At 42.6% G+C, this 23,103-nt stretch overlaps 2 long non-coding RNA genes across 2 annotated transcripts in view; one reads left to right on the forward strand and one right to left on the reverse strand.

Moving 5' to 3' along the window:
- Positions 1-338: 338 nt before the first annotated feature.
- The window catches only part of LOC121101741, a 37,873-nt gene continuing 15,108 nt past the window's right edge, over positions 339-23,103 (forward strand). The window contains exons 1-2 of the long non-coding RNA XR_005833775.1: positions 339-726; positions 19,784-19,903. This is a non-coding gene — a long non-coding RNA (uncharacterized LOC121101741). The remainder of the gene's footprint in view (positions 727-19,783; positions 19,904-23,103) is intronic.
- On the reverse strand, positions 14,136-21,350 carry LOC103661525. The gene is made up of 3 exons (XR_568149.1): positions 20,837-21,350; positions 14,356-14,358; positions 14,136-14,146 (listed from the first exon to the last, which is right to left on the reverse strand). It is a non-coding gene; the product is annotated as an uncharacterized LOC103661525 (long non-coding RNA).

The raw sequence follows: 23,103 nt of genomic DNA on the forward strand, positions 1-23,103 counted from the left end.
GTGGGGGCCGCACGCCGCCAGGAGACTACGCCGACCCCCGGCGGAGACCCCCGCGAGCGCCCCCACACGCACACGCCCCCTCGCTTTAACCGTGGCGGCTCCTGCTCCGTCGAGCGGCAGGCGGCAGCCTGAGGGCCCCGAAGCGCGCCCTCCACCCCAGCCCGCCGCCGCCGCCGCGGAGGGACCGACCGCCACCACACACACCGTCGTCCGCCATGTTCGAGGCAGCCGGCCGTGGGGCGCTGTGGGGCCGCCGGCCGGGCGGCGGGGCCCAGCCGGCAGACACCTGGCAGCTCCCCGAGGCCGGCCCCGCGCCCCCGCGCCCCTCGGGTCGGTACTCACGTGAGATAACGGCCCAAAGAGTCGGGTAAAGCGTCTTCTCTTTTTCGGCGGAATTTTTAAAGAGGGATGTGGTTACCTTGAGCAGAAATACCCAAGGCGGCCTGGGCCATAGGCTGCGGGGACGACGTGGGGGAAAAAGCGCGGCACCGACACCAGCTGTGGAGCAGTGGCGGCGGCGGCCGAAAGGAGAAATAGAACAACAGCGCGAGTAAAAGAAGAATGGCGAGGACTGGGTGGGGAGAGGATTCGGCCTCGTCACACTGCAGAGCCGAAGAACGAGAAAGGATGAGAAGAGGCAGAGAAGGTGGAAAAAAAGGAAACACTGCAGCCGAACGAAAAGCCAGAGAGTGTGGGAAGGCGGCGCCGGCGACGCCAGTATTTATGGTAAGGGGGCGGGGTCTGGTGACGTCACAGCCGGCCGGGCCGCCGCGCGAGCGGGGCGGAGCCGGGCTGCGGCCTGGGGCGAAGGGAGGGAGCGGAAGAGAAAGGCGTGAGACAGGGACGAGGGACTAGGGACAGGGCGTGGGGGGGCGAAAGGGGGCGGGGCAGGACGGGCGACCCCGGTTGCAGGTGCCGACCGCCTGGTGGCTTCCCGCCCTCCCACGGGCCGCAGGTCCTCCGCCCGCGGAGCTCTTGGCGCGCGGACGGGGGCGGTCGAGGGAAAAGGGACGCGACTGGGCCGGAGCGCAGCGTCGTCCCGCGCCTCCACCCCTCAGGCGCCTACGCTCAAGCTTGTCGCTGGCCCCGGCGCAGGGAGAGTTGGGCCGGCTCTCTGCCGGCCAAGACGCCGGGAGTTGTACTGGGCCAGGGGCGGCGGCACGCGTGCACTGCCTGGAGAGGCTGTAAGGGAGGCCTGTGAAGGTCTTCGCCGGAACACCCCCCTCCAGAGCACTACGCTTTTTGAGGGTTCCACAGGCTATGCCTGGGGACTGCCCGCCCAGGCTGAGGTTTCTGCGCCCGCGGGATACCGCGCTCCTTTATGGAAACGAGTTCCTAATGGCCGTGATGGGTGGGCCCAGTGCTGGTGAGGTTACAGAGCCTCGTGACCGCGTGAAAATGTCCCCAGTGCTCGTATGTTACAATATGATGCAGTAGGAATTTTTTTTAAGGAATGTGGCCTCTGTGTCCTCATTTAAAGGGTTGGTGCAGTCACACCGAGTCCTTATTAATGAAGGACCAGTGTTGGAGAGGGGATTATTGATGTTATAAACGCGCATTACTTTAATCCTCCGCCTCGTTTTCGCATTTTAATTTTACTACTTAATAACAAATTTTTTTTTAAAGATTTTATTTATTTATTAGAGAGAGCGACAGCGAGAGAGGGAACACAAGCAGGGGAGTGGGAGGGAGAAGCAGGCTTCCCCCTGAGCTGGGAGCCCAATGGGGGGCTCCATCCCAGGACCGTGGGATCATGATCTGAACCAAAGGCAGACCCTTAACGACTGAGCCACACAGGCGCCCCACACACTTTTTTTTTTTTTAACTGGGGAACCTAGTACGACCTACATAACTTTCATTCTTTTAAGAATGTCTTCGTACTAGTGATCAGAAACTGAGTCCTCTCATGCTAACTCTGCGACTCAGAGTCAATGACACAAATGAAATACATACTTACACATCCCTCCCAAGTTAAGATCTATGAGATTAAGACCCTGACTTTTTTTTTTCTTTTGATCTTCTCCACCTTCAGTTTACTTTGTGAGCAGCACTGTGGTTGATTAATAAATCATAAATTAGGAAGGAAGAGAATGAGCCTTCCTGGGTGGAAAGGTAGCAACGCTGAAATGTGGGCTCTTGGAGGAAAGTATTAGGTAAAAATCAGGAGCTGTGGACTCTTCCTAATTTCGTTTTTCCATATTTCATTTTGCTATATCTTGACTTTCCCTTTCATTCTTTAAAAATTCTTTGATTCAGAACATTTATAAACAAAGCACTTTACTAGACCCCCTGGTGGAAGGAGGAGGCTAGAGATGAATACACTACTTGAAATCTTGCTTACAATCCAGCAGGAGAAATAAAACAACTACACAAAATAACTAGATTGTTTACAGATAAATAAGTAATATGCTGCGTGGAACCTAGGGAAGGGAGGGAATGATTGCAGCTAAGTGAGAGAAAGGCTGCTGGAGAAAGGTAGTGTTAATTTTGAGAGCAGATGTTCTAGATATTGGGAAAAAGTGATTTTGAGAGCAGATATTATAGGGAAGGGAAACAAGTGAGAGAAGGCACAGAAATGGGCCAGTTTAGAGAACTCTGAGTGGGCTTTCTGGCTGCAACATAGGGGCCTGGTTGCTAGTGAGATTGAAAAGGTAGGTTAGGGTGAGATCAAGAAGTGATCAGAGCTTGGACTTTATTCTGGAACCATTTAAGTAGGGACACAATATACTCAAAGTTTTTTTAAAACATTCTGGCATCAGTTGGCTTGAAAATAGGTAGAAAGTTTGGAAGACACAGTAAAGGAGACTCTTACAAAAGTTAAGAATAGTAAGGGGTTCAGAATGGGTGGGAGGGAAAAGGCATAGAAAGAGTAGAAGGTAATCGACTGTCAAGAGGGATAAGAAGGTGTCAAATAATTTGGGTATATTAAGCTAATCAATGGGGAGAATTCTGGAATCATGAACACAGGTAGAAATAGAAGGACCCAGTTTGGAGGGTAGTATATGAGCCTGCTTTGAGCATAGTTGAATCTGTTGCTATAATATCCATGTAAAGAATGTCCAAAGGCCCCTGGAAATAGGGAGATCAGGAGCCCTTTTGGCTATGAATTTGGGAGCCTCTCCTATAGACATGATGATTAAGGAAATGTTGAGGTTTACAGGAAAAGGGATATAAGCAAAGGAACCTGAGAAATGCCAGAGAGAAGAGAAGCTGGCAGAGAAAACCAAGAGGACCAGCCAGAGAAGGAGACTGGCCATAGTCCAATGTCAAGCCACTGCAAGGAGAGTGTTCTAAGAGGGAACAAGTGATCAAGATGTCCCATCACTCAAACAGGATGGGAAGGGGTTTCTGGAAATAGCAAATCATTGGTAAATTCTGATCTCATGTTAAGTTTGGATTTTTGTCCCGAAAAAGTTTCAATCATGGGAGTGTTCTGAATTTTAGAAAAAGAAGAATGTAAAGATGGGAAGAATAGCAGAGAGAACACTTGGAAAGCTACTGTAGTGATCCATTGAGAATGATAAGGGCCTGAAAAGAAGTTATCTGCGACTTTTAACTGAGTAATTTCAGTGGAGCGGGAGGCACAGAAGCGCAGTTTGAGTGAGGAGTAGTTGAAGTGAAGTCATTGGATGTTGACCACTCTTTCAAGTGAAAGGTACTGGACCTCAGCCTAATTCAACATCATTTATACCGTGAAATTATTCCACAACCTATTCAAACTGTGTGCCCTCATGATTCCTGTTTGTATTCAAAATTAAAGAATAATGCAGCTAGCACTATTGTATTTGATGAATACAAATACAATATATTTGTATTTGATGAACCTAAAAACTGTACTTCAGTGGACTAGCCAACATAGTATGTAACTTTAATAGAACGACAGCTTCCTAATGAGAACAGCATATTTAATTACGTTTGGGGTTTGAAGTTTTGTTTTTTTTGCCAAGTCAGGTTACTCATATATAAAAACACAGGTACTGCCAGAGAAAGTATTATTACTATTAAACAGAGAGCCCTAAGATAAAGTGATACACTACCATTCACACTTAGATCATCCTGGTGTATTGATTCAAACGCATTTGCTTTCATGCCAATAGATATAAAATTTGGAATGAATTAGATTGCTGATAAAGACAAGTCACGCAAAAACAATAGGTACACCTAAAAACACCAGCCTAAAATAGAAATATCTTGTCATCACATGTATAAATGTGGCAAATGTAAGGAGTCCAATTGTAATCAAGAGTCAAAATGCCAGTTTAGTGGGAATGTTTAAAGACAGCTTAACAAGCAGTTTTATTGCTAAAGTACATTCTTAGAGTACTCTTTATTATATAGAAAACTAAAATATATAGATTTTTGTTTCAGGTGTTTTTTTGAGACTTTAAAGGTTTTAATGTTAAGTTTCATAGGAAATGGTAATACTCTGAAATGCAAGCATTTTAAAGAATACTTTGTAAAAATAACATTTTCAAACTGATATGCAGAGAAGAAACATGGCAGATTAATAATTTTTAGCCATATTTCCACAGTTCAAATTTTCACAGTCAAAATATATAGGTTTTGAATAGTTAAAACATTCACATTTTTTAAAAAATTTAATTTCTACACCCCACATGAGGCTTAAACTCACAACCCCAAGATCCAGAGGCACATGCTGTTGCAACTGAGTCACCCAGGCGTCCCAACATTCACTTTTTTTTTTCCACCGGTGGGCAGCAAAGTTTATTGAACAATAGTAAAGTGATAGTACAAAGCTCCCAAAGAGGGAGGGGAACCAAGAGGGTTGCTCCAAACATTCACATTTTAAAACATGATATTTCAATTGCTTACCAAATCTTTTGGTGAACTCATAATCTTCTAAAAAGCTAACCTGCTTCACAAGAACCTGGTGCTATGGCTTTTATGAACTAGTGAAAATGGATAAAAGTGTTTCCAAATTACTTTGCAGAGTACAGAATACAGGTTATCAACCATTCTCTCCTTGAATGAAATAGATATAAAGTGCTGTCCTTTATCTGCTAAATATCTGTTGTTAAAAATCTTCTAGAGCTGTAATTCCTTTACCTAGGTTGATTTTCACCTTAGATGAGAAATCACTTAATTTGAAAAAAGATTTTTTTTATTGTCATATTTAATTTTTTTCTCACAAAATTTAGGTACCATGTCAGTAGGGTTCTGTGGCCCTGCATCCTAGCACTGATTTGAAGTTGTTCATGTCCATCACCCGTCTTTGTCCACAGGGTAATTTAACCTATAGAAGGGTATGCCTGGCAAGCAAAGGGTGATAGAGCCCAGATTCAAACCCTGGTGTAAGGAAAAAGCAGGGTTTTTTTCCTATTTTCATTTCAGTGGCTGTGTATGTCATTAGATATGGGTCAGCATTTTACCTCTCTCAAGTGACTTGGATGGTTTCTATGATAAGCAGGTCATGAACAATCACCGATGTCTTTTATTACAAATAAAGGAAGTAACAAGTTAAAGAGGACTGCTTCAGAAACCTATGTAAGCAGTCAAAGCAATAATCCAGTTTTACAAATTAAATGTAACATACATTACTAGAATAATCAATGGACATGATCCATGAGTTTGCTCTTTTATATCTTCATCTAATCCTTGGAAGTGAGGAAATCCTTGGAAAGTTAATTTCATTGTCACTTTGCTGCCAGGCATTGTCTGATAACAAGTGTTTTATTGGTTAGGTAATATATAGTCAGATAAGCTTGTATTTCTCTGTCTCAAAACAGTTGCTTGGCAGATATTCCTAAACTTTTTGGTTATGGGCATAGAAGAATAGGAGCTCTGAAATCTATTCTTGTGCAGTTTGAATTATGGTTTGCTTTATTTTCTTTAATAAATAACCTAGCCAAGGTACTATCACATGAGCACCTACATGATTATTGACAGTAACTGTGGGCTACATTGTATTTAACAAGAATTTTTAAATTACTTTGTCATTTAATTTGAAGTTTTGCAAATTCTCTTGTAAACATATATATCAATCTAAATTTGCTTTATCTAATTTTAACTGGAAGGAGAGGAATCCATGCAAAAAATACAATAAAAGATTAATTCTTTACCAATATAGGGAGAAGAAATATAAATGACTTGCTTTCACAAAAATAATTGATCTTTTTTGCCATTCAATCATCTATTATACAACAGTTTAAAAACCTTCAGTTAGTCTTGGCTCTACTAGGCTAAGTCACTTAATTTTAAGCCACCTCCATTTCTTATAATAAATAAATAAATAAATAAATAAATAAATAAATGTATTCCTTATTCCTTTGGAAGTACTTCTCCCCTGCCATACCTTGAGATCTTCTGGTAACTGCCATCTTTTTCACCCTGGCCTCCTAAGCCACAGGAACTGGTCCAAGAATTAATAGCTTCTCATCCTATCTTGGGGGCAGAGACAGCTTAATAATCATTGATGCATGTTGGATTCAGACCATTCTTTCCTTGGTTAGAGAAAGGAGGAATGGACGAGGGAATCATTTCTTCTACGGCTCAAGTTATGACCATATGAGCCTGGAGTTGCCAGTACCCATGGTCCTAGGAGAAATCTATGTGAGAAAATGAAGCCAAGTCACGTCATGAAGAAGGGAGAGTCAGCATTCCAGTTGTCCCATTTTTCTTGCTCTTCAGTTATACCGAACAGAGAAATTCCATCTTTCTTGTCTAACTTAAAAGCTTAGCTTTTTGTCACTTAAAACCAAGAATCCAGGCCTACACAAGATAAAAAGAGAAGACCTTCATTTAGTTCAAAAAATCAACTGCACAAGTACAAGACAAGAGAGGCCTGATTGTACTCTATCTAAGCGGCTCCTAGAGAAGGTAGTTGGCCACAGGCTTGCCATGAACCAGCAAAGGCATGGACTTGCTAAAAACAAAAACAAAAAACCTGAATGCAATAATTTGGGGCTGCATTAATAAAAGTACAGGTCAGAAGGGAGGTAGCAGTTTAGTTTACCATTTTGCTTAAACCCCAACTACAGCTTTTTTTCTCTTTTGGGTTTGCAAACAACAACAACTTGCAAACAAAGTTTCTTGTTGTAAAGTTCTAAGTAGTGCATTGTACAGGAGAGTGAAAAACACACAGCTTGGAGGAAGATAGCCATAAAGGTGAGGAGTCTAGAAAACAACATATTACTAGGAATGATAAAAATGTTAGAGGTTGGCAGGAAAAGACAGAGGGAAAATGAAAAAAAAGTACAAACAAAAGCTACCATTTTTTTTTTTTACGCACCAAGTGCCAAGTACTATGCTAAAGCCCTTTGTATTAGTTATTTAATCTTTCAATAAGCCTGTCATGTAGGTCTTACTATGCCCATTGTACAAAGGAGAAAAGAAAAGTACAGTGAGGTTAAGCAGCTTGCTCAAGGTCACCCACTGAAAAGAGAAGGTCCAGATTCATATCCAAAGATATCTAATGCCCAAGATCCAGCTTCAAGCCCCTCGGCCATATTGCCGCTTCGAACACATCTATAGAATATGTCAGGCTCTGTAGATGGATGAGACAAACAACGATGTCAGTGCAGACGGCAGAGCTAGGACCAGTGGGTTCCCTTGCCTAGATGTGCATCTTATCCCTTGCCCTGAGTTTCCATGAGGTTTGGTTTGGGCCTTTCTATGCCCCTTTTACTTCTTTGTCTTATGTTACTATTGTCTGAACTTCGTGAACAAAATATTAAGCTTCTTTAGGGCAAGAATTTTTATTCTATTTTAAAATCTCGCAGAACACTCAACACAGTGCCTTACACATAGACCTCTGGTTACTTCCTGACAATGTAATAACGGACAATGCCATGGGATGTCTCACAGAGCAGAAAGCTGTCTCGCCACTGGGTTTGCTCAGAGGTGCAGAGATTTCTGCCCTGGGAGGATGTTGGACCAGAGGAACCTCTTAAACACTTTCCTTCCTTGACCACAATGTAGAGGTGAAACATACTCATTGCTATGCATTATATACTATTTTTTAAAACAGAATTTGACATTATTTTAACTTTAAATATGACGATTGTATATTAACACATAAAGAAGTTTTCTTTATCATTCTTGCTTATACTAAAGTTAGGATGCTTTTTATCTGCGATTGGCTGTTTTATTGATTCCTCCTCTTCTCAAGGAAATCAATAGCCTACAATAGGAAAAAAAAAGAGAGAAGAGAATGCCTGTGTCTAATTTGAGACGAAAAATTGTATTTTTAAAATAAATTTCAAGTTGTAGTCATGAAAGTGGGAATGAACTGTCAAACAAAAACTGGGGTGTTTCATATTATATTTGTGTACCTAGTTACCAAGAAAAGAGTGTTTGCTATTCAAAGAAAGTGAATGAATAGAAAATGAGGGACACTATACTAATACAACATCAAGAATGCTTTAAAAAAAAAAAAAGCCAGTCATTGTTCTTTGTACACAAAAACAATGGTTCTTAACAGCATATTGACTCCTGAATCAAATACCCAGCTGCCAGCAGCAGCCCTCGAGTGGGAGAGGATTTAATGCAGAGGGTGTGTGTTGTGGCATGCCTCCTGCTTCCCAGGCACTGTAAGGACGCTCTGCCAGCGGAGTTACCTGACTTTCGAGCACTGGGATCCAACACCGACTTACAAATACCACAGTAAAATGATGAACTAAACCTTTTAGTTGTTAGAGAACAATGGTCAGAAAAGCAAGATCAGTATTCTTCCAAAACGATGAGCTGGCATTGCTTAGGGCCTCCCATCAATGCTTCATCTGCCCTCTGGTTGCTTGGATCCGGGGGAGACAGATCAGATTGGGCCAAAACCTGTGTGATCAGACAGCCCCAGAGATTAATGCAGACTTGTGGGGAAGAACATAGGGCAACCAATTCTACAACGGCAGGCCTCATTCTGAGGAGAGAAGCCCTGGGAAAACCCACTTAATATTCTCTCATGTGTGCCACTTTGGGAAATTGCCTGACTAGCTTAGTTCAAGTCCAGCCACACTCTTAAACCAGCATGTGGAATACTAAATCTGTAGGTGAAGAAAGCAAGAGGTGCTAGAATGTGGGTCAAGTATGGAGGCATACAAAGCTCACAGAATTAATAAAATTAACAATGAAAAACATAACTAGAATATCAGCTTTATTGTAATAGACTAATAGCCTTGAAATAGGAGAACAGCCTATATGTTTTTCCTAGGTACATCTGAATTGTAATCTTAAATTTCTGAACAATCTCATGCAAGTTTTTAGTGTACTCATAAATATATTTTTAGAAAACAGATGAAACTTAGGAGTGCTGATTTATTAAAATGGCTATTAAGATCTGGTAGACTAAGTTAAACTATTAGAATTTTTAAAGATATATTTGAAATCATGAGAAAATTCTATGAATCAATATTTCACATCTTAATAGGATTGGAGATTTTTCAAACTATGAAGTATTTTCTTCATGCTTGCCATATTTTCAGCTTTAAAATCAGTACATAAGAACTCCATAGTCCAGGGGGCGCCTCGGTGGCTCAGTTGGTTGATCATCGGACTCTTGATTTTGGCTTGGGTTGTGATCTCAGAGTTGTGGGATTGAGCCCCGTGGTGGGCTTCAGGCTCAGCAGGGAGTCTGCTTAAGATTCTCTCTCCCTCTCTCTCTGCCCCTTATCCTGCTAACATGTGCCCTCTCTCTCTTCTCTCTCAAATAAATAAATACTTAAAAAAAAAAAACCTCTACAGTCCAAATTATAATCATTAAGCTTTTTTTTTTTTAAGGTTTATTATTTTAGAGAGGAAGGGAGAGAACAAGGCCCTGGGGGTGGGGGTGTTGGGGAGAAGGGCCAAGGGAGAGGGAGAGAAACAGACATCCCCCTGAGCAGGGAGCCCGATGTGGGGTTCGATTCCCAGGACCCTAAGTTCATGACCTGTGCCAAAATCAAGAGTTTAACCGACTGAGCCACCCAGGCACCCCTAATCATTAAGCTTTTAACTTGACCATCTTGTCTCCTGATAAAGTACTGTTTGTTCTTTAATTAGGAATCAGTGCAAGCATAATTTTCCTCTCTGGAAATTTCTGTGACTTTTCCCTCTGGGTAGAATTGGTTTTCGCCTTCTTTGTGCCCCAGTTTTGTCTGTCCCCAGCTCAGTGGATGCAGTATTTATTGACTTGCCCATTTTAGGTGAACTAGCTACAAAAATAAAGAAATGAGTATGAGCGTCTATGAATATAAGTGTTACCTGCTAAAATGTTCATACCTTTGTGTAATCCTTTCCCCTCAAATGTGGGCTGTACTTATTGACTTGTTTCTAATGAACAGAATTTGGCAAAAGGGAGATGGTACTTCTGAGATTAGGTTATAAGAAGACTGGGGCTTCATCTTAAGCACCTTTCCCTCTGTCACTCACCCAAAGAGAAGCCAGCTGCCATATCGTGAGTGCCCTTACAGAGAGGCCCACAGAGTAACATACTGATGACTCCAGCCAACAGCCAGCAGAGACCAGAGGCCACAGAGTGAGCTTGGAAGCAGACCTTCCCCCCTTTCCCCCAAGCGTTGATAAGACTGCAGCCTAAGACCCAGAGGAAGTCAATAAATTGTCAAGTTCCTAGAGCTATCCAATAGCAAAGCCCAAATTCCTGTCTCTTTTCTACCTCTTGATTCAATTCTCTGCTATCTTCTATGTCGTCTGTCTTCTCACTCCATTTCCTCTCTCTTGGATAATTCATCCATTCTTACAGAATTGTTTGACGATACTACTCATATGACTCAAAAATTGATATCACTAGTTTTGTTCTGTCACTAAAGTGCAGCTGTAAATGGCCAACTGCCTTTAGGACATCTTTGTGGTTTTTTTTTTTTTTTTAAGTTTTATTTATTTAAGTCATCTCTACATCCAATGTGGCGCTCGAACTCACGACCCTGAGATCAAGAGTCGCCTGCTGTACCAACTGAGCCAGCCAGGAGCCCCTAGGACATCTTTTCTAGGACATCCTGTGTCATCTCAAACTCAAGATTTCTTCATCTATAAAATGTGATAGTTGTTCCACATGGCCCGATGTAAAAGTCTCATTTAGCTGTAAGATTCAAACAAATCTAGGTCCCAAACTAAAGTCATCACTGTCTACTCCTTCTCCATCAACTGATCCTATTCCTTTTTTCTCCTAATCAGCCAGTTTCAAAGTATTGAAAAATTTTAATCCCTACTTTTCATCACCTCATCCATATATAAAACAAGTGCTGCTGGTTTTTATTTTGAAATTATCTTCTCCTTCCTTGTCTAATCCTATACCATGTCATGTTTAGATAGAAAAGTCTGTGGCAAGTCCAATTTTTCCAGCCCTTGTTCACTTTGCATGGCTATTTCTCACACTAATCTCCCTTAAATGCTGCTTTCATCTGTCCCTCCACTGGCGAAAACCTATAATGTTTCTTATAAATCATGTCTTGACTCCTCTGGTGGCTTATAAATCTCTCTAGAACTCAGCCCCACCCTTGGGAGATAGCATTCTAATCCCAACCTAAACCTTCAGCTTTAGTCTGGTTGGTTTGCACAACGGCCCTCAAGTAATCTACTTTTTGTCTACTTCTGTGCCGTTGTACTGTTATTTTATTGTCTATCCAGATTCTAGCATCCAGTGTCCCAGCTCAAGTCCAACATCTTGTTCAGATCCCAGGAGGCCTGTTCCATTGTTACTAAACTTGACATCACAGGCCTCTCTGGGCCTTTATGGCTGCTAGTCCTCACCAGACCACCCTATTTGCATACTATGTAAGTGCCTAAAAGGTAAATGCCTCCAGTCATCAGTCTTATCCTGTACATTGGACCCCAGACTGCCCTGTGCCTTCCTACATTCATTCCCCTGCTGCTCCCTTCTTTCTCATATCCTTCTGCTGCCTTCTTTGGACTGCCATTTCATGGTGAACAAGCCCTTCCACATCTCTAGACTGTCTCCCATTGCTTGCCTTAATTGAAACCTGGTTATCCTATAAGAACATAGCTTCCCCTGCCTCAGTTTTGAATTGAGGGGTGTTTGCTCTACCAAACTTCATATGCGTCAGGGTCTGGGAGCAGAGTTGGCCTTTTCCCAGCTCCTCAGTACTATTGCCAGACCATTGCTCTGAAAATAAATAAGAGATTAAACCAGCTGGCATGCCCACTCCCTACCCATGCCTGTATCATGTAACACCTTCCTGCCACTCCCATGATAATTAAAAAAAAGAAAAGAAAAAGCCATCTAGTACATTATCTTCTTTTTCCTAAATTCAAGTTCCTATATTACAGCTTTAAGACAATTTTCATTATTCTTTCTCTTTAAAAAAAAGTACTGTAATAGTAAAATTCCTCTATAATCCCATCTATCTCCACTGCACTCCAGTGAAAACCACCATTCGCAGCCTCACATGTATCCTCTGAAACTGCAGTCTCGAATCTCCTTGTGAAGAAGGTGTCTTTGTAGTACCGTTGGAGCACCTTAGCCTCCCAGCATTTTTACTGCTCAGCTCCAGAGACCTTCACCTACCCCAAAGTATAGAGTTCTTTAATCCCAGCGTTCCTCCTTGCCTTCCAGCTGCCTCTTGCCACCCCCATATTTGTTTTTCAGGTATAATTGCCCAATCTTTTTTTTTTCTTTTAATGGACCTGAAATTCACATACCATACAATTAACCATTTTAAATTATACAATTCAGTGGCATTTTGTGTATTCAAAATGCTATATAAATACTACCTGAAGTAATTTACAGATTCAAATGTAATTGCTATCGAAATCTCAGTGGCTTTTTTTTTTTTCAGAAATAAAAAATAGAATTCCAAAAATTCATATGGAATCTCAAGGGACCCCATATAGCCAGAACAACCTTGAAAAAGAACAAATTTGGAGGACTTACACCTCCTGATTTCAAAACTTACTACAAAGCCATAGTAATCAAAACTGTGTGGTATTGGCATAGGACAGACATATAGATCAATGAAAGAAAATAGCCCAGAAATAAACCCTCAATTATATGATTTTCAAATGATTTTTAAAGGGGTGCCAAGACCATGCAGTGAGGAAAAAATAGTCTTTTCAACAAATGGTGCTGGGAAAATGTATATCCACATGCAAAAGAATGAAGATGGACCCTTACTTTACATCATAGACAAAAATTAACTCAAATGGATCAAAGACCTAAATATAAGACCTAAAACTATAAAACTCTTACCAAAGAAATAGGGGAATATCTTCAGGACATTGGATTTGGCAGTGATTTCTTGGATATGACACCAGAGCACAGGCAAAATAGTAAAACAAAAAACAAACAAACAAAAGACTTATTTGACTTTATGAAAATTAAATTCTTTTGTGCACCAAAGGCACCATTAAAAGAACAAAACGGCAACTCACAGAATGGGAGAAAATCTTTGCCAATTATGTACCTGTATCTAGAATATATAGATAATTTTTAAAAGAAGAATGCCATCTTACTATTTTTGTGAGCTCAAAGATAATTAAAATGTAGAAGTTTACTCTTGTCATATATATGTATGTGTGTGTATCATAAAATAGAGGAAAGTATATATAAAGTTCTGTGGTATATGCATACATACAAAGAGAGACTGTAAACTTCATGAGATTTGGGACTGTGGCTGGCATGTATAACGGTTTTTCCTAAAGCCTGGTAAAAGGTCTTGGCCTACAGTAAGTTTTATATATATATATATCACAACGGGGAGGTGGGGGAAGAGGGAGAGGGAGAGAGAAAATCTCAAGCAGACTTGCAGGGCCTGACACAGGGCTTGATCTCATGACCCTGAGATCACCACCTGAGCCAAAACCAAGAGTCAGATGCTTAACCGACTGAGCCACCCAGGAGCCCCTTCAATATATATTTTTAATGAAATGAATGAAAGAGAGAGAAAAATACTATATTTAATCCTTACATTACCACTGGCATTATTTTTCTATAATTCAGATCTGATCATGCCATTCTTTGCTCAGAATTCTTTTTTTTGTTTTGTTTTGTTTTTGTTTTGTTTTACTGTCTTCTTTTTTATTGTATCAGGTGACTCCACAAAGAGACTATTCTGTTAGTATGGCATCCCCCCACATTAGGGAATGGAGAAAGGGGGAGCATCAGGGACTGGCAGACAGATGGGACATTTTGAGGTCTGAGAAGGATGGGTTTTCAAGTTTGTGGGTTAGGAACACTTTTCTGTAATGTGTTACTCCTGACAGTCTGGTCTCTGTACTTTGCTCAAAATTCTTGCATGACTTCCTGCCCAGTGGCTTCTGAATCAAGTGTGGACTTCGGTTTTTTGGTTTGTTTTGTTTTGTTTTGTTTATTTTGTTTTTGTCTTTTGGTTTTTTAAGATTTTATTTTTAAGTAATCACCACACCCAGCGAGGGGCTTGAACTCACAACCCCCTGATCAAAAGTCTCACACTCTACCGACTGAGCCAGCCAGGCATGCCAAGAATGGACTTGTTACATAGCAGGCAGCCCTCTCTCCATCTGCCCTCTGCCACCCTCTGCCACCCTCTGTACCTCGTCCTCGTACGATACAATGGAGGGAACGGCTTCAGCCTTTGTGCACTTGGTGAAATAGGGACAACAGGTGCAGTCTCAGGATTGCTGAAAGGATTGAATGAGGGAGCGCCTGGAAACGTCCAGCATATGGCCAAGGCAGTCAGTTCCCGGTGGTTTCTTTTCCTCCTCCTGCACCCTGCTCTCCAGCCACACTGTAGTTTTTGTCCTTTCAGAGCCACAAGTTAACTTCACTCCCATTTTTTTGCTCATTCTTTTCCCACTACTTCAGTGTGTCGTCCTGATCTCCCACCTCTCTGTAAACGCTAAATGAATTCTTCAAGACATATCTCAAATTTCACTTACTCAGTGAAACCATTCTGCTCCCCCGGGAGATGTAATCCTTTTTTATGCTTCCATATGATTTTGTAAGACAGCTTTTAAGAAACTGTCATAGATTGTCTTATATTACGGTTATTTGTGGACATATCTTGAAGACATTTGTGTCTATCTTCAGAGCCCAACACAATATTTATTAACTTGAGTTGATTTTTTTGACCAGGAAATTTGGGTCTTCAATTTCCTAACTGAAATACATCATAAAATCATTCCAAGTACACTCTACCTATAAATAGTTCCTCTCTTTATGTGATAACATCCAGCCTGGCAATTTAGCACCCTTGCCACCCACAGCTCTCTGGAAGCTGCACAAGATAATGTGAGATAATGTGACTTCTAGAGATGGGTGGTGGTGATAGTGGGGGTGGGGAAGCCCACAGCTGATTGGACCAGGGGTGAGCACACACCTGACCCAGGAAGAACCAATCACTCACTCAGAAATGACTCCCGTGCCTCAGGCTAATTCCCTCATCCCTGAAGAATTTCAGTGTGGATTGCCAGTTGTGGGAGGGTGCTGGAGCTTAGTGGTCATGGTGTAGGTCGGGGATGAGCAGTGGTGTTGTGTCTCTCACAGGATGGACGAGTGGAGGAAGGCAGGCAAGATGGAGGAAAAGCTGAGCTGGCTCAGAATCAGAGAGAGAGAGACACAGGGAAGAGCGACCCTGTTCCCGAGGGCTTCCCAGTTCTCTGGCCAATTTGAATGAAGCCCACCAACACTTTGTTGTCCATTCTTGGATCCTGCAGGATCTGCATATACTTGCAGGAAGTAACCCTTCGTATGTCAGTGGACTGATGTTTCTTGCAGTCACACACATCCTGAATGCAAAAAAGTAATTGTTTTGCTGAAGCAAATGTGTCCAGTAATGTGTCCAGTCGCCTGAATTTATATCTCATCTTTGGCCCTCCCTTACTGGTTAATTATGACTTTGGGCAAATTCTTTGTTCACTCTGTGTCTTGGTGTCTTCAGTAGGTAGAACGCAGTAATTTCCTATAGTACTCTACCACTTACCACTTACGTACTTTCCATACGTTATCTTAAGTGAGTTCTTTTAGGTTTCTTAGAATACAGGCAAAGAAGTTTTACCCACATTTTACCAACTTTCCCAAGATCTCACAATTAAATCCTAGTGAAAATGGGACTCAAACACTAGTTGTCTTCTGACTTTCTACTCAAGTCATCAACAGCTGTACCTCAAAGAATATAAATAATTTCTCAAAAGAATGATAAATTGGAGATTGAATGAATGAATAAACAAATGAAGGAATAAACTCTAAGATTTCTCTCATAAGAATTTTTGTTGAAAGTCATTCAAGTCATCAGAGGTAACAGTGACTCCATATTTATATGAGTCCTGTTTCAAAATATATGGATACCAAGTTTGGTAGTCGGGCCACTAGATGGAAGACCTATGATTGTGATAAAGGGCTCTATTTCTAAAAATATGCATAATATTCCTGCTCGTGGCATGTGCTTCATGAGGATTCCGGTTACCATCTAGAAGTTTAATTTCAAGGCTGTGAAGCTCAAGACCTTACGTAGACCCATGGGCAATCCCTGGTACTTCCCCACTTGAAGATGAGTTGGCTCAAGTCACAAAAATCTTCGAGTACTAAGATGATACCACATGGTTCAGTGCCCCAGACCTTCACACTGTCCTCAAGCCCACTGACCCAGCCTGACCAGGTCCCTCCGCAGGTAGCTCGCTTCCTTTCTTTCCTGCCTCCCAGGGCTGCCTGTGGGGCTGATTTTGCTCCGAGCACGCCGCTCCCTCGTGGCTGGAAGCAGGCTGATCTCCGCAGCTCCTCTGAGCTGTCCTGCACTGTTCCGCGCGCACAGCGCTGCTGNNNCACCACTCTTTCCTCCCAGCTGCTGCCACGAGACCACATGGCTTCTTTCTCAATTCAACCCGAAAGCACAGAGCACGTTATGCAAACTAGGTACCAGCACCAGACCACAACCCCTTTCCTCCCTCCCACCAAAAAGCTCACGGGGGGCTCCTTATGTAATTTAGGGATTGGCCAACACCATGCTTGCTTCAGCAGCACGTATACTTGAAAAAAAGGAGGAGGGGGAATTGGCCAACACAGCCTGTTGTAATCGCGCCTGTGTGAGAAAGAGGTGGAGGGAAACATCAGGTTAGGGGCTGGTTCTCTGCTGAAAGGGCTGACCCTCAGTTGACCTGGTCAGTACAGCTCCGAGAAAAGCACCAAGTGTGTAGGTTGAAGAGATCATAACATTGGAAGCTCTTTGGCTATGGTGGTGATAGCTACCATTATAGTGGTCTATAATGATGTTAGTGACACTGATGTCTTTACTGTATGCCAGGCCTCATGTTAATTCCTTTACATGCACTGTGTATATAATACATGTAAAGCCTTTAACACAGTACCTGACGCAAAGTAAGTGCTCAATGAATGACTGGTAGACCAGTAATATTATCTTATCCTTAAAACTGCCCCCAAATCTTTGCTAAGCCTTTGCTCTTCCATCAGTCATTTCTTCAGGAAACATCTGCACTATGTTAGGTCCCAGGGACACACAGAAGACTAAGCCCATGCTCTATCAGACATGGGTTCCAATTTAGCTTCACCGCTATCCTTCTCGGTGATGTTGGGCATTCTTAAGCTTTCTGAGCTTAAAATTTATTCAACTGTTAAGTGGGTACAATAAATTCTATGTTATAGGTTACTGATAGGATTTGAAATCCTATCCAGAGAGCTTAGCCAAGCATATTACTCATACAAAGAGAGGCTCCTAATACAATCTTAGCATCATTTAATATAGAACTTTTATATATCATTCTTGAAAAAGAATACTAAGAAAGAATCCCTTTTCAGGCTCACGCAGTAATTAGTAGGACCCGGGATTTGAGCCCTAGGCTTTTTTTAGGCCACACAATGGGCCAATGCAATTCAAAATTTGAAATCAGGATTTCTCTGAGACATCCTGGTGCATCTAGATTCCACATCTCCCCTGGACAGATGAAGTAGCAATATACATGAAAGGGAGGTGTTTAAAAATTGAGGAATCTGACTCAAGCATAAATTCAAATCCTTCAGAAATCTTCAGACACGTGGCATGACGTGAAGTTAGTGCAGCAGCAGCCCTGTTGATGAAAAAGTCAGTATCTGTAGAGCCAAATGAATCGCAATATACCCTCCTGAAAAGCATATTTTTTGTTATTTTTTTTAAAGATTTTATTTATTTATTTGACAGAGAGACAACCAGTGAGAGAGGGAACACAGCAGGGGAGTGGGAGAGGAAGAAGCAGGCTCCCAGTGGAGGAGCCCGATGTGGGACTCGATCCCGAAACGCTGGGATCATGCCCTGAGCCGAAGGCAGACGCTTAACGACTGCGCTACCCAGGCGCCCCATATTTTTTGTTATTGATTACCATTCAGAGATATCATTTTTGGAAACTTTGAACAGAATTAGTTTGCAGAGATGAAACCCTTGCTCCCACCCAACACTCCTCCCCCTTTCAGTATCTTGTACTCTGAGAACATTAAAGTCTTCGAATCTGAATGCCTTGCGGTCCCAACAAAGAAACTAAAATCAAAACTGATTTGGGGAAAAGCAGTAACTTTCTGACCTCTTTGTACTCACTCTTAAGGGAATTTTTTATGCTTGTTTATTTTCTTAATGTCTCTTAGTTATGTTTTTTTTTTCTTGTTTCAGTCTTATGTATGAAATGTTCCATCTGTGTAATTCATTTTCTGGATTTATTCCCTAGAATTTTGTGTACAAGAATGTTTAGAGCAGTGTTTCTCAGACTTTTTTTCCTCTCCAATCCACAGTAAAAAAATATATTTTACATTTTAACCTAAATACACACATATTTACATATATATCTAAAACAGAAGTTTCAGGGTGCCTGGGTGGCTCGGCAGGTTAAGCATCAAACTCTTGGTTTCGGCTTGGGTCATGATCTCAAGGTTGTGGGATCAAGCCCCGCATTGGGCTCTGCGCTGGAAGTGGAGCCTGCTTGAGATTCTCTCTCTACCCCTCCCCCCACAAAAAAGGTTTCATGAAATAGTATTCATACTATAATATATGCACTATGATTTTAAAAATTCTATTCTTATATATTATGGGGTGCCTGGGTGGCTCAGTCATTAAGTGTCTGCCTTCGGCTCAGGTCATGATCCCAGGTTCCTGGGATTGAGCCCTGCATCAGGCTCCCTGCTCAGTGGGAAGCCTGCTTCTCCCTCTCCCGCTCACCCTGCTTGTGTTCCCTCTCTCGCTGTGTCTCTCTCTGTCAAATAAAATCTTTAAAAAAAATAAAAAAAATGTTTTGGAATGAAAGAAAAGTTTATTAAGCATAAATTGTATATATATATATGTATGCTATCTAGGCCAACTCTATTTTTATAGGCATCTCATGGGCACTCTTATCTCTCCTATTTAAAATAAATAAAATCAGGGGCACCTGTATGGCTCAGTTGGTTAAGAATCCAACTCCTGGTTTTGGCTCAGGCCATGATCTAATGGGTAGTGAGATCAAGACACATGGGTGGGGCTCTGTGCTCAGTGGGAGGTCTGCCTGAGATTCTCTCTGTCCCTCTCCCTCTGCCCCTCCCCCCACTTTCTCTCAAATCAGTCAGTCAATCAATAGAATGAAAAGTAATGGTTTCTGAGCAAAATATATAATTACATTTCTCTCTGGGTTCCTGATTCAAGATCCCTGAGGAAGAAGCAAATAAAGGGCATTTGAGAATGATCAAATGGTACTTCCTGCCCTACTACCATGGTCTGGCAAGAGCTCACCTGAACTCAGTTCTCATTGGCTCCATTTGATGTTTGCCGAGAGCCTACCATGCGCCAGGCCCTATGCTGGGGGTGAGCCCCAGTTGTCCCATCTCCTGTAGGAGGACATGCAAATTAGGCTACCTCGTCTCACATCTTTCTTGCTTTCCTTATGCCAGGACCACCTTGGGGAAGACCGTAAGCTGGGAAGAATGCATGTAGGCTCCCGCTCAGGAAGAATCTGGAGTGAATCCCAGGGCTCAGTGCTGCTGCTCAACAGCCATTGAACCCCAGCCCAGGTAAGCTATCTAAGCATTCCCTTCAGTGTTCTCGAGTGAAAAATGGGATAATAAAAATCCCATCTCCTATGGAACATAAGAACTAGGTTGATCGGTAGGGGAAGAAAGGGATAAAGAAAGGGGGGGTAATCAGAAGGGGGAATGAAACATGAGAGACTATGGACTATGAGAAACAAACTGAGGACTTCAGAGGGGAGGGGGGTGGGGGAATGGGATAGACCGGTGATGGGTAGTAAGGAGGGCACGTATTGCATGGTGCACTGGGTGTTATACACAACTAATGAATCATCGAGCCTTACATCGGAAACCGGGGATGTACTGTATGGTGACTAACATAATATAATAAAAAATCATTTAAAAAAAAAAAAAAAAGAAAAAAAAAAAAGAAAAACAAAAACAGTTTATATGTAACATATATATTTTCATACTTAGTTATGTGCCAGCATTTATGCTAAGCCTTTTATAAGATACATATTATTGTTGACCTCACTTTAAAGATGAGAAAAATGAGACCTTGTCCTAGGAAGTAATTGAACTAAAAGTGGAACCTAGAGCCCCAACCTGGAAACCGTGTGCTTTAAAACTTTATTTTGAATAAGAGAAGTGACATGGTAATAAGAACATTCTTCAAATAAGAGAGTTGATGTTAGTAATTCACATGCAAGCAATCACTTAACTGATGACTATCCATTAATTTGGGTCTCTTTATATCACTATTTTCTTTCACTTTTGTTCATACACAATCCTTGGTAACTCTTGTACTTGAATGCAGGGTTTTATTAAAAACAAACAAGCAAATAAAAAAGCAGCAAGGAACAAAAAAAAAAAAAAAAAAAAAATCCCATCTCATAGAACTTCCTAAGGGTGAAGTGGGGAATGGAGCTGACATCCTGGTCCTGCACCGTGCTGCAAAGCAGATGAACACCGTGGAACACTTTTCCTATTTGCTCTGTACCTTTGCCCCTCACCCCCACTTTCTGCAGCTAATGATGTTATTGCCTCTTCCCAAACACCTAGTGTTTCCTCCACCCATTTGATTTATTTGCCTTATTTTCAAAGAACAGGTGACCCTAAGCGAATGTGGAAGGAATCACCTTGTGTGTTTCCCCTTCTAGGCCAAGAAGTCCCCGTACAAGGAACCCAACTAACACTGAACTGTAGAGGCGGCCTAGAGAGGGAAAAGTCTATCACAATATGATGGCAGCTCTCTGGGACGTGCAGTTCCAGTCTTCCAGCTTGGCTTGAGTGGGACTACTTTGAGGCTGATTGCATGACTAATAATGGTGATAGCACATAAGTTATTATTTAATGAAAGTCTGTAATAGTTGGGCCTATGCTAAACAGTGTGCACTGATATCTCTATGCCTCACACCCGTCTTGCAAGACTAGATTTTCCCTTTTACAGATGCAGAAATTGAGTTGCAGATTCATTTATTCATTCAGGGAAAAAAATTTTTTTTAAGATTTTATTTATTTGAGAGAGAGAGAGCAGGAGTGAGAGGCAGAGGCAGAGGAAGAAGCAGATTCCCCGCTGAGCAGGGAGCCCGACTCAGGGCTCGATCCCAGGACCCTGAGATCATGATCTCAGCTGAAGGCACATGCACAGACTGAGCTACCCAGGTGCCCCCAGGGAAAGTTTTTAATGAACGCTTACTATGTGACAAACACGAGATTAGACACTGGGGATAGAAAGCTGAGTAACATGTATTCCTTGCCCTTAGGAAACTGATGGTCTGGTGGAGAATGTGGCAGATCAACAGACAGTTGCATTCTGGAGTCAACCCAGGGAAGGTCAGGAAACTCAGAGGGTGGCACCCGACCAGACTGGGGCTGGCAGGGAAGGTGAGGATGGGAGCCTCAGGTCCTTTTTTAAGCCCAGTTGAATTAAAGTCTCTCCCCTCTTTCATCCTCTTTTCCCCAGCCCTCGTTGCCCCGCCCCCACCAAAGGAACATACCTAGAGTAATACCCTGAAGTCCCATAAGGACTCTTCTGTACCTTGGATTAGCGAATACAAGTGCCCAGGGACCATGTATGTCTTAATGGGAGTCTCCCAGAGAGAACGTGTACTGCAATTAGGAGGATCAGGTAGTTTATGCCCAAACCAAGACACTTTTGCGAATGAAAGGGACCCTGTTAGCAGTTATGCCGGGATAACAGGTATAAACTGGGTGTGTGTAGCAACCTGGAACACAAGTTTAGGTTAAATACAGCCTAAAAGAATGCCTGTAATGAAGAGGATCTCAGGCTGGAAGGTTGATTAGTGGGGAAGATATTTGGGATGGTAGTTGCTACATGTTCCTTGAGCCTTTCCACTAAGCAATAATGTAGGCCCAAGTTTTGGGTCTATTTCTCTGAGCTCAGGGAGGCACTGCCTGACTGTAGGTGTGGGGGTAGGGCGTGATTGCTTTAGCAAAAAAAAAAAAAAAAAAAAAAAAAATCACAGAAGTCCCTGGGGAATAGTTACCAGGGTGAGGGTACCAGCCAGGGGAATACCCAAGAAAGAGCAGCCCCCAGCAGGGAGCTCCTCCCCCCCCCCACCCCGCCACTGGTAATTAGAATCCAGCAGTCCCACTGATTGGCGGTGGTGAGCCAGACCCACGTCGGGCCTTGCTGATGCATGGCTCGGCTGAAGAAAGAGCTCATTGAATTGTTCATGGAAAAGAGCAGTGCCCAGGAGGCCAGGGCTGGAGAATGCGGCTGCCTCGAGCACAGTGCTTGGCAGGACATCAGGGCTGAAAGGTACAGCAAAGGCCTCCCAGAATCGGTTCTCAGGGCAGGGTTTTGCGTCACCAGCTGGCCATGGCAGGGACAGAAGGGACCTCGAGGTCTGGTTTGTTTGTGATTCGCTGCTGCTGGAGGTGTCCGAGGCTGTTTGTGCTGTGCGTTAGCCTGCGTGTGAAAGAGAAAACCCAGACCCCAGTGAGCCAGAGACACCTAAAGCAGGAGAGGCAAGGCCAGGCCCCAGGGCTTTGTCAGCAGCCCCCTGCTTCTTGCTTCCTAGAAGCTACCCGCACAACCTGGAGCCAGAGGCCCTGGTGGCCAGATAACTTGGATCTAATCCTCCCATCTAATCTTGGCTCTGTGGCCTCTGGGCTGGATGGACAAGGTCACAGTGATAAAATGTAATTCACTACATGCATGGCACTGTTCTCATCACTTGGTGTCTCTTCTCACTCTTCACAGCAACTCCAGGCACTAT

This window comes from Ursus maritimus, unplaced genomic scaffold (genome assembly GCF_017311325.1).
Source record: "Ursus maritimus isolate PB19 unplaced genomic scaffold, ASM1731132v1 scaffold_9, whole genome shotgun sequence".
NCBI lineage: Eukaryota > Metazoa > Chordata > Mammalia > Carnivora > Ursidae > Ursus > Ursus maritimus.